Consider the following 12210-nt stretch of genomic DNA (forward strand, 5'->3'; position numbering starts at 1 on the left):
TTAGAACCAATTATAGATATTCCAGGAGCTTTCAGAATGATAATTAATTCTACAACTATATCAAATGTATTAATCCAATCCTTCAAGTAGCTTTTGATCCAAGGTGATAAACAGTCAAAAATGAGACACAAGAAAAATGTATCTTTTTACAAACAATTAAACTTGGCCTGTACAGGGATCGAACCTGTGACCTTGGCGTTATTAGCACCTCGCTCTAACCATCTGAGCTAACAGGCCGTTTTGCACATAATCCTGGAAGTCCAGCATATGAAGAAGTGCTAATGATAGTTAACCCGGGAGATTTGGAATGCTTAATTTCAGAGGTTTACCATGAAGTTATAAATATACAATATCAACATGAAGAAACTAATATGACTTTAAAAAAATTACAATACAAAAGACATTTTCATACTTAGTGTTAGAACTTAGAACCATTAATGTTTTTCCATGTGTTTTAGCAATAAATAACAATTCATCACCTATATGCAATTGAATCATCTAATCATTCTATCAGCTTCCCCTCAAAGGAAATATAGACATACACATGATACAGAAGAAAATACATCTATTTTCAACATTAAAGGAGCATCAAGTATTGGCTTGGAGACTGATTGAAAGTATGTCCTTGGCATTTTTAACATTATGCTCTAAAGACTAAACTAATAGGCTCAATAAATATATAGCATACTATTGAAGAAATAGCAGATGATGAAGTTCTACCGATTGTTAACCCGGGATAGTTGGAAAGCTTATATTCAGCTGTTTACATTCATACTATCTTTATATTTCATCAACAAGACAAAACAAAAATGACCTCAATGAATTGCAATAAATAAGAGATTTAGTTACTTGGCGTTAGAACTTAGAACCATTAATAGATATTTCAGGAGCTTTCAGAATAATAATTAATTCTACAACTATATCAAATGTATTCATCCAATCCTTCAAGAAGCGTTTGATCCAAGGTGATAAACAGTCAAAAATGAGACACAAGAAAAATGTATCTTTTTACAAATAATTAAACTTGGCCTGTACAGGGATCGAACCTGTGACCTTGGCGTTATTAGCACCACGCTCTAACCATCTGAGCTAACAGGCCATTTTGCACAATTTACTGGAAGTCCAGCATATGAAGAAGTGCTAATGATAGTTAACCCGGGAGATTTGGAAAGCTTAATTTCAGAGGTTTACCATGAAGTTATAAATATATAATATCAACATGAAGAAACTTATATGACTTTAAAAAAATTACAATACAAAAGAGATTTTCATACTTAGTGTTAGAACTTAGAACCATTAATGTTTTTTCCATGTGTTTTAGCAATAAATAACAATTCATCACCTATATGCAATTGATTCATTTAATCATTCTATCAGCTTCCCCTCAAAGGAAATATAGAGATACACATGATACAGAAGAAAATACATCTATTTTCAACATTAAAGGAGCATCAAGTATTGGCTTGGAGACGGATTGAAAGTATGTCCTTGGCATTTTTAACTTTATGCTCTGAAGACTAAACTAATAGGCTCACTAAATATATAGCATACTATTGAAGAAATAGCAGATGATGAAGTGCTACTGATTGTTAACCCGGGATAGTTGGAAAGCTTATATTCAGCTGTTTACATTCATACTATTTTTATATTTCATCAACAAGACAAAACAAAAATGACCTCAATAAATTGCAATAAATAAGAGATTTAGTTACTTGGCGTTAGAACTTAGAACCATTAATAGATATTTCAGGAGCTTTCAGAATAATAATTAATTCTACAACTATATCAAATGTATTCATCCAATCCTTCAAGCATCGTTTGATCCAAGGTGATAAACAGTCAAAAATGAGACACAAGAAAAATTAATCTTTTTTCAAACAATTAAACTTGGCCTGTACAGGGATCGAACCTGTGACCTTGGCGTTATTAGCACCACGCTCTAACCATCTGAGCTAACAGGCCTGTCTGCACAAATTCCTGGAAGTCCAGCATATGAAGAAGTGCTAATGACAGTTAACCCGGGAGATTTGGAAAGCTTGATTTCGGAGGTTTACCATGAAGTTATAAATATATAATATCAACATGAAGAAACTAATATGACTTTAGAAAAATTACAATACAAAAGAGATTTTCATACTTAGTGTTAGAACTTAGAGCCATTAATGTTTTTTCCATGTGTTTTAGCAATAAATAACAATTCATCACCTATATGCAATTGATTCATCTAATCATTGTGTCAGCTTCCCCTCGAAGGAAATATAGACATACAAATGATACTGAAGAAAATACATCTATTTTCAACATTAAAGGAGCATCAAGTATTGGCTTAGAGACTGATTGAAAGTATGTTCTTGGCATTGTTAACTTTATGCTCTAAAGACTAAACTAATAGGCTCAATAAATATATAGCATACTATTGAAGAAATAGCAGATGATGAAGTGCTACTGATTGTTAACCCGGGATAGTTGGAAAGCTTATATTCAGCTGTTTACATTCATACTATTTTAATATTTCATCAACAAGACAAAACAAAAATGACCTCAATAAATTGCAATAAATAATAGATTTAGTTACTTGGTGTTAGAACTTAGAACCATTAATAGATATTCCAGGAGCTTTCAGAATAATAATTAATTCTACAACTATATCAAATGTATTCATCCAATCCTTCAAGCAGCGTTTGATCCAAGGTGATAAACAGTCAAAAATGAGACACAAGAAAAATTTATCTTTTTACAAACAATTAAACTTGGCCTGTACAGGGATCGAACCTGTGACCTTGGCGTTATTAGCACCATGCTCTAACCATCTGAGCTAACAGGCCATTTTGCACAAATTACTGGAAGTCCAGCATATGAAGAAGTGCTAATGATAGTTAACCCGGGAGATTTGGAAAGCTTAATTTCAGAGGTTTACCATGAAGTTATAAATATATAATATCAACATGAAGAAACTTATATGACTTTAAAAAAATTAGAATACAAAAGAGATTTTCATACTTAGTGTTAGAACTTAGAACCATTAATGTTTTTTCCATGTGTTTTAGCAATAAATAACAATTCATCACCTATATGCAATTGATTCATTTAATCATTCTATCAGCTTCCCCTCAAAGGAAATATAGAGATACACATGATACAGAAGAAAATACATCTATTTTCAACATTAAAGGAGCATCAAGTATTGGCTTGGAGACGAATTGAAAGTATGTCCTTGGCATTTTTAACTTTATGCTCTGAAGACTAAACTAATAGGCTCACTAAATATATAGAATACTATTGAAGAAATAGCAGATGATGAAGTGCTACTGATTGTTAACCCGGGATAGTTGGAAAGCTTATATTCAGCTGTTTACATTCATACTATTTTTATATTTCATCAACAAGACAAAACAAAAATGACCTCAATAAATTGCAATAAATAAGAGATTTAGTTACTTGGCGTTAGAACTTTGAACCATTAATAGATATTCCAGGAGCTTTCAGAATAATAATTAATTCTACAACTATATCAAATGTATTCATCCAATCCTTCAAGCAGCATTTGATCCAAGGTGATAAACAGTCAAAAATGAGACACAAGAAAAATTAATCTTTTTTCAAACAATTAAACTTGGCCTGTACAGGGATCGAACCTGTGACCTTGGCGTTATTAGCACCACGCTCTAAACATCTGAGCTAACAGGCCGGTCTGCACAAATTCCTGGAAGTCCAGCATATGAAGAAGTGCTAATGATAGTTAACCCGGGAGATTTGGAAAGCTTAATTTCGGAGGTTTACCATGAAGTTATAAATATATAATATCAACATGAAGAAACTAATATGACTTTAGAAAAATTACAATACAAAAGAGATTTTCATACTTAGTGTTAGAACTTAGAGCCATTAATGTTTTTTCCATGTGTTTTAGCAATAAATAACAATTCATCACCTATATGCAATTGATTCATCTAATCATTGTGTCAGCTTCCCCTCGAAGGAAATATAGACATACAAATGATACTGAAGAAAATACATCTATTTTCAACATTAAAGGAGCATCAAGTATTGGCTTAGAGACTGATTGAAAGTATGTTCTTGGCATTGTTAACTTTATGCTCTAAAGACTAAACTAATAGGCTCAATAAATATATAGCATACTATTGAAGAAATAGCAGATGATGAAGTGCTACCGATTGTTAACCCGGGATAGTTGGAAAGCTTATATTCAGCTGTTTACATTCATACTATCTTTATATTTCATCAACAAGACTAAACAAAAATGACCTCAATAAATTGCAATAAATAAGAGATTTAGTTACTTGGCGTTAGAACTTAGAGCCATTAATAGATATTTCAGGAGCTTTCAGAATAATAATTGATTCTACAACTATATCAAATGTATTCATCCAATCCTTCAAGCAGCGTTTGATCCAAGGTGATAAACAGTCAAAAATGAGACACAAGAAAAATTAATCTTTTTTCAAACAATTAAACTTGGCCCGTACAGGGATCGAACCTGTGACCTTGGCGTTATTAGCACCACGCTCTAACCATCTGAGCTAACAGGCCATTTTGCACAAATTCCTGGAAGTCCAGCATATGAAGAAGCGCTAATGATAGTTAACCCGGGAGATTTGGAAAGCTTAATTTCGGAGGTGTACCATGAAGTTATAAATATAAATTATCAACATGAAGAAACTAATATGACTTTAGAAAAATTACAATACAAAAGAGATTTTCATACTTAGTGTTAGAACTTAGAACCATTAATGTTTTTTCCATGTGTTTTAGCAATAAATAACAATTCATCACCTATATGCAATTGATTCATCTAATCATTCTATCAGCTTCCCCTCAAAGGAAATATAGACATACACATTATACAGAAGAAAATACATCTATTTTCAAAATTAAAGGAGCATCACTTATTGGCTTGGAGACTGATTGAAAGTATGTACCTGGCATTTTTAACTTTATGCTCTAAAGACTAAACTAATAGGCTCACTAAATATATAGCATACTATTGAAAAAATAGCAGATGATGAAGTGCTACTGATTGTTAACCCGGGATAGTTGGAAAGCTTATATTCAGCTGTTTACATTCATACTATCTTTATATTTCATCAACAAGAAAAAACAAAAATGACCTCAATAAATTGCAATAAATAAGAGATTTAGTTACTTGGCGTACGAACTTAGAACCATTAATAGATATTTCAGGAGCTTTCAGAATAATAATTAATTCTACAACTATATCAAATGTATTCATCCAATCCTTCAAGCAGCGTTTCATCCAAGGTGATAAACAGTCAAAAATGAGACACAAGAGACATTTATCTTTTTACAATCAATTAAACTTGGCCTGTACAGGGATCGAACCTGTGACCTTGGCGTTATTAGCACCACGCTCTAACCATCTGAGCTAACAGGCCATTCTGCACAAATTACTGGAAGTCCAGCATATGAAGAAGTGCTAATGATAGTTAACCCGGGAGATTTGGAAAGCTTAATTTCAGAGGTTTACCATGAAGTTATAAATATATAATATCAACATGAAGCAACTTATATGACTTTAAAAAAATTACAATACAAAAGGGATTTTCATACTTAGTGTTAGAACTTAGAACCATTAATGTTTTTTCCATGTGTTTTAGCAATAAATAACAATTCATCACCTATATGCAATTGATTCATCTAATCATTGTGTCAGCTTCCCCTCGAAGGAAATATAGACATACAAATGATACTGAAGAAAATACATCTATTTTCAACATTAAAGGAGCATCGAGTATTGGCTTAGAGACTGATTGAAAGTATGTTCTTGGCATTGTTAACTTTATGCTCTAAAGACTAAACTAATAGGCTCAATAAATATATAGCATACTATTGAAGAAATAGCAGATGATGAAGTGCTACCGATTGTTAACCCGGGATAGTTGGAAAGCTTATATTCAGCTGTTTACATTCATACTATCTTTATATTTCATCAACAAGACAAAACAAAAATGACCTCAATAAATTGCAATAAATAAGAGATTTAGTTACTTGGTGTTAGAACTTAGAACCATTAATAGATATTCCAGGAGCTTTCAGAATAATAATTAATTCTACAACTATATCAAATGTATTCATCCAATCCTTCAAGCATCGTTTGATCCAAGGTGATAAACAGTCAAAAATGAGACACAAGAAAAATTAATCTTTTTTCAAACAATTAAACTTGGCCTGTACAGGGATCGAACCTGTGACCTTGGCGTTATTAGCACCACGCTCTAACCATCTGAGCTAACAGGCCGGTCTGCACAAATTCCTGGAAGTCCAGCATATGAAGAAGTGCTAATGATAGTTAACCCGGGAGATTTGGAAAGCTTAATTTCGGAGGTTTACCATGAAGTTATAAATATATAATATCAACATGAAGAAACTAATATGACTTTAGAAAAATTACAATACAAAAGAGATTTTCATACTTAGTGTTAGAACTTAGAGCCATTAATGTTTTTTCCATGTGTTTTAGCAATAAATAACAATTCATCACCTATATGCAATTGATTCATCTAATCATTGTGTCAGCTTCCCCTCGAAGGAAATATAGACATACAAATGATACTGAAGAAAATACATCTATTTTCAACATTAAAGGAGCATCAAGTATTGGCTTAGAGACTGATTGAAAGTATGTTCTTGGCATTGTTAACTTTATGCTCTAAAGACTAAACTAATAGGCTCAATAAATATATAGCATACTATTGAAGAAATAGCAGATGATGAAGTGCTACCGATTGTTAACCCGGGATAGTTGGAAAGCTTATATTCAGCTGTTTACATTCATACTATCTTTATATTTCATCAACAAGACAAAACAAAAATGACCTCAATAAATTTCAATAATTAAGAGATTTAGTTACTTGGCGTTAGAACTTAGAACCATTAATAGATATTCCAGGAGCTTTCAGAATAATAATTAATTCTACAACTATATCAAATGCATTCATCCAATCCTTCAAGCAGCGTTTGATCCACGGTGATAAACAGTCAAAAATGAGACACAAGAAAAATTAATCTTTTTTCAAACAATTAAACTTGGCCTTTACAGGGATCGAACCTGTGACCTTGGCGTTATTAGCACCACGCTCTAACCATCTGAGCTAACAGGCCATTTTGCACAAATTCCTGGAAGTCCAGCATATGAAGAAGTGCTAATGATAGTTAACCCGGGAGATTTGGAAAGCTTAATTTCGGAGGTGTACCATGAAGTTATAAATATAAATTATCAACATGAAGAAACTAATATGACTTTAGAAAAATTACAATACAAAAGAGATTTTCATACTTAGTGTTAGAACTTAGAACCATTAATGTTTTTTCCATGTGTTTTAGCAATAAATAACAATTCATCACCTATATGCAATTGATTCATCTAATCATTCTATCAGCTTCCCCTCAAAGGAAATATAGACATACACATTATACAGAAGAAAATACATCTATTTTCAACATTAAAGGAGCATCACTTATTGGCTTGGAGACTGATTGAAAGTATGTCCTTGGCATTTTTAACTTTATGCTCTAAAGACTAAACTAATAGGCTCACTAAATATATAGCATACTATTGAAGAAATAGCAGATGATGAAGTGCTACTGATTGTTAACCCGGGATAGTTGGAAAGCTTATATTCAGCTGTTTACATTCATACTATCTTTATATTTCATCAACAAGACAAAACAAAAATGACCTCAATAAATTGCAATAAATAAGAGATTTAGTTACTTGGCGTTAGAACTTAGAACCAATTATAGATATTCCAGGAGCTTTCAGAATGATAATTAATTCTACAACTATATCAAATGTATTCATCCAATCCTTCAAGTAGCTTTTGATCCAAGGTGATAAACAGTCAAAAATGAGACACAAGAAAAATGTATCTTTTTACAAACAATTAAACTTGGCCTGTACAGGGATCGAACCTGTGACCTTGGCGTTATTAGGACCACGCTCTAACCATCTGAGCTAACAGGCCGGTCTTCACAAATTCCTGGAAGTCCAGCATATGAAGAAGTGCTAATGATAGTTAACCCGGGAGATTTGGAAAGCTTAATTTCGGAGGTTTACCATGAAGTTATAAATATATGATATCAACATGAAGAAACTAATATGACTTTAGAAAAATTACAATACAAAAGAGATTTTCATACTTAGTGTTAGAACTTAGAGCCATTAATGTTTTTCCATGTGTTTTAGCAATAAATAACAATTCATCACCTATATGCAATTGATTCATCTAATCATTGTGTCAGCTTCCCCTCGAAGGAAATATAGACATACAAATGATACTGAAGAAAATACATCTATTTTCAACATTAAAGGAGCATCAAGTGTTGGCTTAGAGACTGACTGAAAGTATGTTCTTGGCATTGTTAACTTTATGCTCTAAAGACTAAACTAATAGGCTCAATAAATATATAGCATACTATTGAAGAAATAGCAGATGATGAAGTGCTACCGATTGTTAACCCGGGATAGTTGGAAAGCTTATATTCAGCTGTTTACATTCATACTATCTTTATATTTCATCAACAAGACAAAACAAAAATGACCTCAATAAATTGCAATAAATAAGAGATTTAGTTACTTGGCGTTAGAACTTAGAACCATTAATAGATATTCCAGGAGCTTTCAGAATAATAATTAATTCTACAACTATATCAAATGCATTCATCCAATCCTTCAAGCAGCGTTTGATCCAAGGTGATAAACAGTCAAAAATGAGACACAAGAAAAATTAATCTTTTTTCAAACAATTAAACTTGGCCTGTACAGGGATCGAACCTGTGACCTTGGCGTTATTAGCACCACGCTCTAACCATCTGAGCTAACAGGCCATTTTGCACAAATTCCTGGAAGTCCAGCATATGAAGAAGTGCTAATGATAGTTAACCCGGGAGATTTGGAAAGCTTAATTTCGGAGGTGTACCATGAAGTTATAAATATAAATTATCAACATGAAGAAACTAATATGACTTTAGAAAAATTACAATACAAAAGAGATTTTCATACTTAGTGTTAGAACTTAGAACCATTAATGTTTTTTCCATGTGTTTTATCAATAAATAACAATTCATCACCTATATGCAATTGATTCATCTAAACATTCTATCAGCTTCCCCTCAAAGGAAATATAGACATACACATTATACAGAAGAAAAGACATCTATTTTCAACAATAAAGGAGCATCAAGTATTGGCTTGGAGACTGATTGAAAGTATGTCCTTGGCATTTTGAACTTTATGTTCTACAGACTAAACTAATAGGCTCAATAAATACATAGCATACTATTGAAGAAATAGCAGATGATGAAGTGCTACCGATTGTTAACCCGGGATAGTTGGAAAGCTTATATTCAGCTGTTTACATTCATACTATCTTTATATTTCATCAACAAGACAAAACAAAAATGACCTCAATAAATTGCAATAAATAAGAGATTTAGTTACTTGGCGTTAGAACTTAGAACCAATTATAGATATTCCAGGAGCTTTCAGAATAATAATTAATTCTACAACTATATCAAATGTATTCATCCAATCCTTCAAGTAGCTTTTGATCCATGGTGATAAACAGTCAAAAATGAGACACAAGAAAAATTAATCTTTTTACAAACAATTAAACTTGGCCTGTACAGGGATCGAACCTGTGACCTTGGCGTTATTAGCACCACGCTGTAACCATCTGAGCTAACAGGCCGTTTTGCACAAATTCCTGGAAGTCCAGCATATGAAGAAGTGCTAATGATAGTTAACCCGGGAGATTTGGAAAGCTTAATTTCAGAGGTTTACCATGAAGTTATACTTATATAATATCAACATGAAGAAACTAATATGACTTTAAAAAATTACAATACAAAAGAGATTTTCATACTTAGTGTTAGAACTTAGAACCATTAATGTTTCTTCCATGTGTTTTAGCAATAAATAACAACCATCTGAGCTAACAGGCCATTTTGCACAAATACCTGGAAGTCGAGCATATGAAGAAGTGCTAATGATAGTTAACCCGGGAGATTTGGAAAGCTTAATTTCAGAGGTGTACCATGAAGTTATAAATATAAATTATCAACATGAAGAAACTAATATGACTTTAGAAAAATTACAATACAAAAGAGATTTTCATACTTAGTGTTAGAACTTAGAACCATTAATGTTTTTCCATGTGTTTTAGCAATAAATAACAATTCATCACCTATATGCAATTGATTCATTTAATCATTCTATCAGCTTCCCCTCAAAGGAAATATAGAGATACACATGATACAGAAGAAAATACATCTATTTTCAACATTACAGGAGCATCAAGTATTGGCTTGGAGACTGATTGAAAGTATGTCCTTGGCATTTTTAACTTTATGCTCTAAAGACTAAACTAATAGGCTCACTAAATATATAGCATACTATTGAAGAAATAGCAGATGATGAAGTGCTACTGATTGTTAACCCGGGATAGTTGGAAAGCTTATATTCAGCTGTTTACATTCATACTATCTTTATATTTCATCAACAAGACAAAACAAAAATGACCTCAATAAATTGCAATAAATAAGAGATTTAGTTACTTGGCGTTAGAACTTAGAAACAATTATAGATATTCCAGGAGCTTTCAGAATGATAATTAATTCTACAACTATATCAAATGTATTCATCCAATCCTTCAAGTAGCTTTTGATCCAAGGTGATAAACAGTCAAAAATGAGACACAAGAAAAATGTATCTTTTTACAAACAATTAAACTTGGCCTGTACAGGGATCGAACCTGTGACCTTGGCGTTATTAGCACCACGCTCTAACCATCTGAGCTAACAGGCCGTTTTGCACATAATCCTGGAAGTCCAGCATATGAATATTAAAGTTATGAATATATAATATCAACATGAAGAAACTTATATGACTTTAAAAAAATTACAATACAAAAGAGATTTTCATACTTAGTGTTAGAACTTAGAACCATTAATGTTTTTTCCATGTGTTTTAGCAATAAATACCAATTCATCACCTATATGCAATTGATTTATTTAATCATTCTATCAGCTTCCCCTCAAAGGAAATATAGAGATACACATGATACAGAAGAAAATACATCTATTTTCAACATTAAAGGAGCATCAAGTATTGGCTTGGAGACGGATTGAAAGTATGTCCTTGGCATTTTTAACTTTATGCTCTGAAGACTAAACTAATAGGCTCACTAAATATATAGCATACTATTGAAGAAATAGCAGATGATGAAGTGCTACTGATTGTTAACCCGGGATAGTTGGAAAGCTTATATTCAGCTGTTTACATTCATACTATTTTTATATTTCATCAACAAGACAAAACAAAAATGACCTCAATAAATTGCAATAAATAAGAGATTTAGTTACTTGGTGTTAGAATTTAGAACCATTAATAGATATTCCAGGAGCTTTCAGAATAATAATTAATTCTACAACTATATCAAATGTATTCATCCAATCCTTCAAGCATCGTTTGATCCAAGGTGATAAACAGTCAAAAATGAGACACAAGAAAAATTAATCTTTTTTCAAACAATTAAACTTAGCCTGTACAGGGATCGAACCTGTGACCTTGGCGTTATTAGCACCACGCTCTAACCATCTGAGCTAACAGGCCGGTCTGCACAAATTCCTGGAAGTCCAGCATATGAAGAAGTGCTAATGATAGTTAACCTGGGAGATTTGGAAAGCTTAATTTCGGAGGTTTAGCATGAAGTTATAAATATATAATATCAACATGAAGAAACTAATATGACTTTAGAAAAATTACAATACAAAAGAGATTTTCATACTTAGTGTTAGAACTTAGAGCCAATTAATGTTTTTTCCATGTGTTTTAGCAATAAATAACAATTCATCATCTATATGCAATTGATTCATCTAATCATTGTGTCAGCTTCCCCTCGAAGGAAATATAGACATACAAATGATACTGAAGAAAATACATCTATTTTCAACATTAAAGGAGCATCAAGTATTGGCTTAGAGACTGATTGAAAGTATGTTCTTGGCATTGTTAACTTTATGCTCTAAAGACTAAACTAATAGGCTGAATAAATATATAGCATACTATTGAAGAAATAGCAGATGATGAAGTGCTACCGATTGTTAACCCGGGATAGTTGGAAAGCTTATATTCAGCTGTTTACATTCATACTATCTTTATATTTCATCAAC

The 12210-nt window shown here is 32.2% G+C and overlaps 7 non-coding genes across 7 annotated transcripts; all 7 read right to left on the bottom strand.

The window, feature by feature from the left end:
* Positions 1-1025: 1025 nt before the first annotated feature.
* Positions 1026-1099, bottom strand: TRNAI-AAU (transfer RNA isoleucine (anticodon AAU)). The gene has a single exon. It is a non-coding gene; the product is annotated as a tRNA-Ile (tRNA).
* A 789-nt stretch (positions 1100-1888) lies between these two features.
* On the bottom strand, positions 1889-1962 carry TRNAI-AAU (transfer RNA isoleucine (anticodon AAU)). Its single transcript has one exon. It is a non-coding gene; the product is annotated as a tRNA-Ile (tRNA).
* Positions 1963-2751: 789 nt separating this feature from the next.
* Positions 2752-2825, bottom strand: TRNAI-AAU (transfer RNA isoleucine (anticodon AAU)). The gene has a single exon. It is a non-coding gene; the product is annotated as a tRNA-Ile (tRNA).
* Positions 2826-5340: 2515 nt separating this feature from the next.
* On the bottom strand, positions 5341-5414 carry TRNAI-AAU (transfer RNA isoleucine (anticodon AAU)). The gene has a single exon. It is a non-coding gene; the product is annotated as a tRNA-Ile (tRNA).
* A 789-nt stretch (positions 5415-6203) lies between these two features.
* TRNAI-AAU (transfer RNA isoleucine (anticodon AAU)) lies at positions 6204-6277 on the bottom strand. Its single transcript has one exon. It is a non-coding gene; the product is annotated as a tRNA-Ile (tRNA).
* A 2514-nt stretch (positions 6278-8791) lies between these two features.
* TRNAI-AAU (transfer RNA isoleucine (anticodon AAU)) lies at positions 8792-8865 on the bottom strand. The gene has a single exon. It is a non-coding gene; the product is annotated as a tRNA-Ile (tRNA).
* Positions 8866-10769: 1904 nt separating this feature from the next.
* TRNAI-AAU (transfer RNA isoleucine (anticodon AAU)) lies at positions 10770-10843 on the bottom strand. Its single transcript has one exon. It is a non-coding gene; the product is annotated as a tRNA-Ile (tRNA).
* Between the last annotated feature and the right edge of the window lie 1367 nt (positions 10844-12210).

The sequence above is a fragment of the Lissotriton vulgaris genome, chromosome 4_1, assembly GCF_964263255.1.
Source record: "Lissotriton vulgaris chromosome 4_1, aLisVul1.2, whole genome shotgun sequence".
Lineage (NCBI taxonomy): Eukaryota > Metazoa > Chordata > Amphibia > Caudata > Salamandridae > Lissotriton > Lissotriton vulgaris.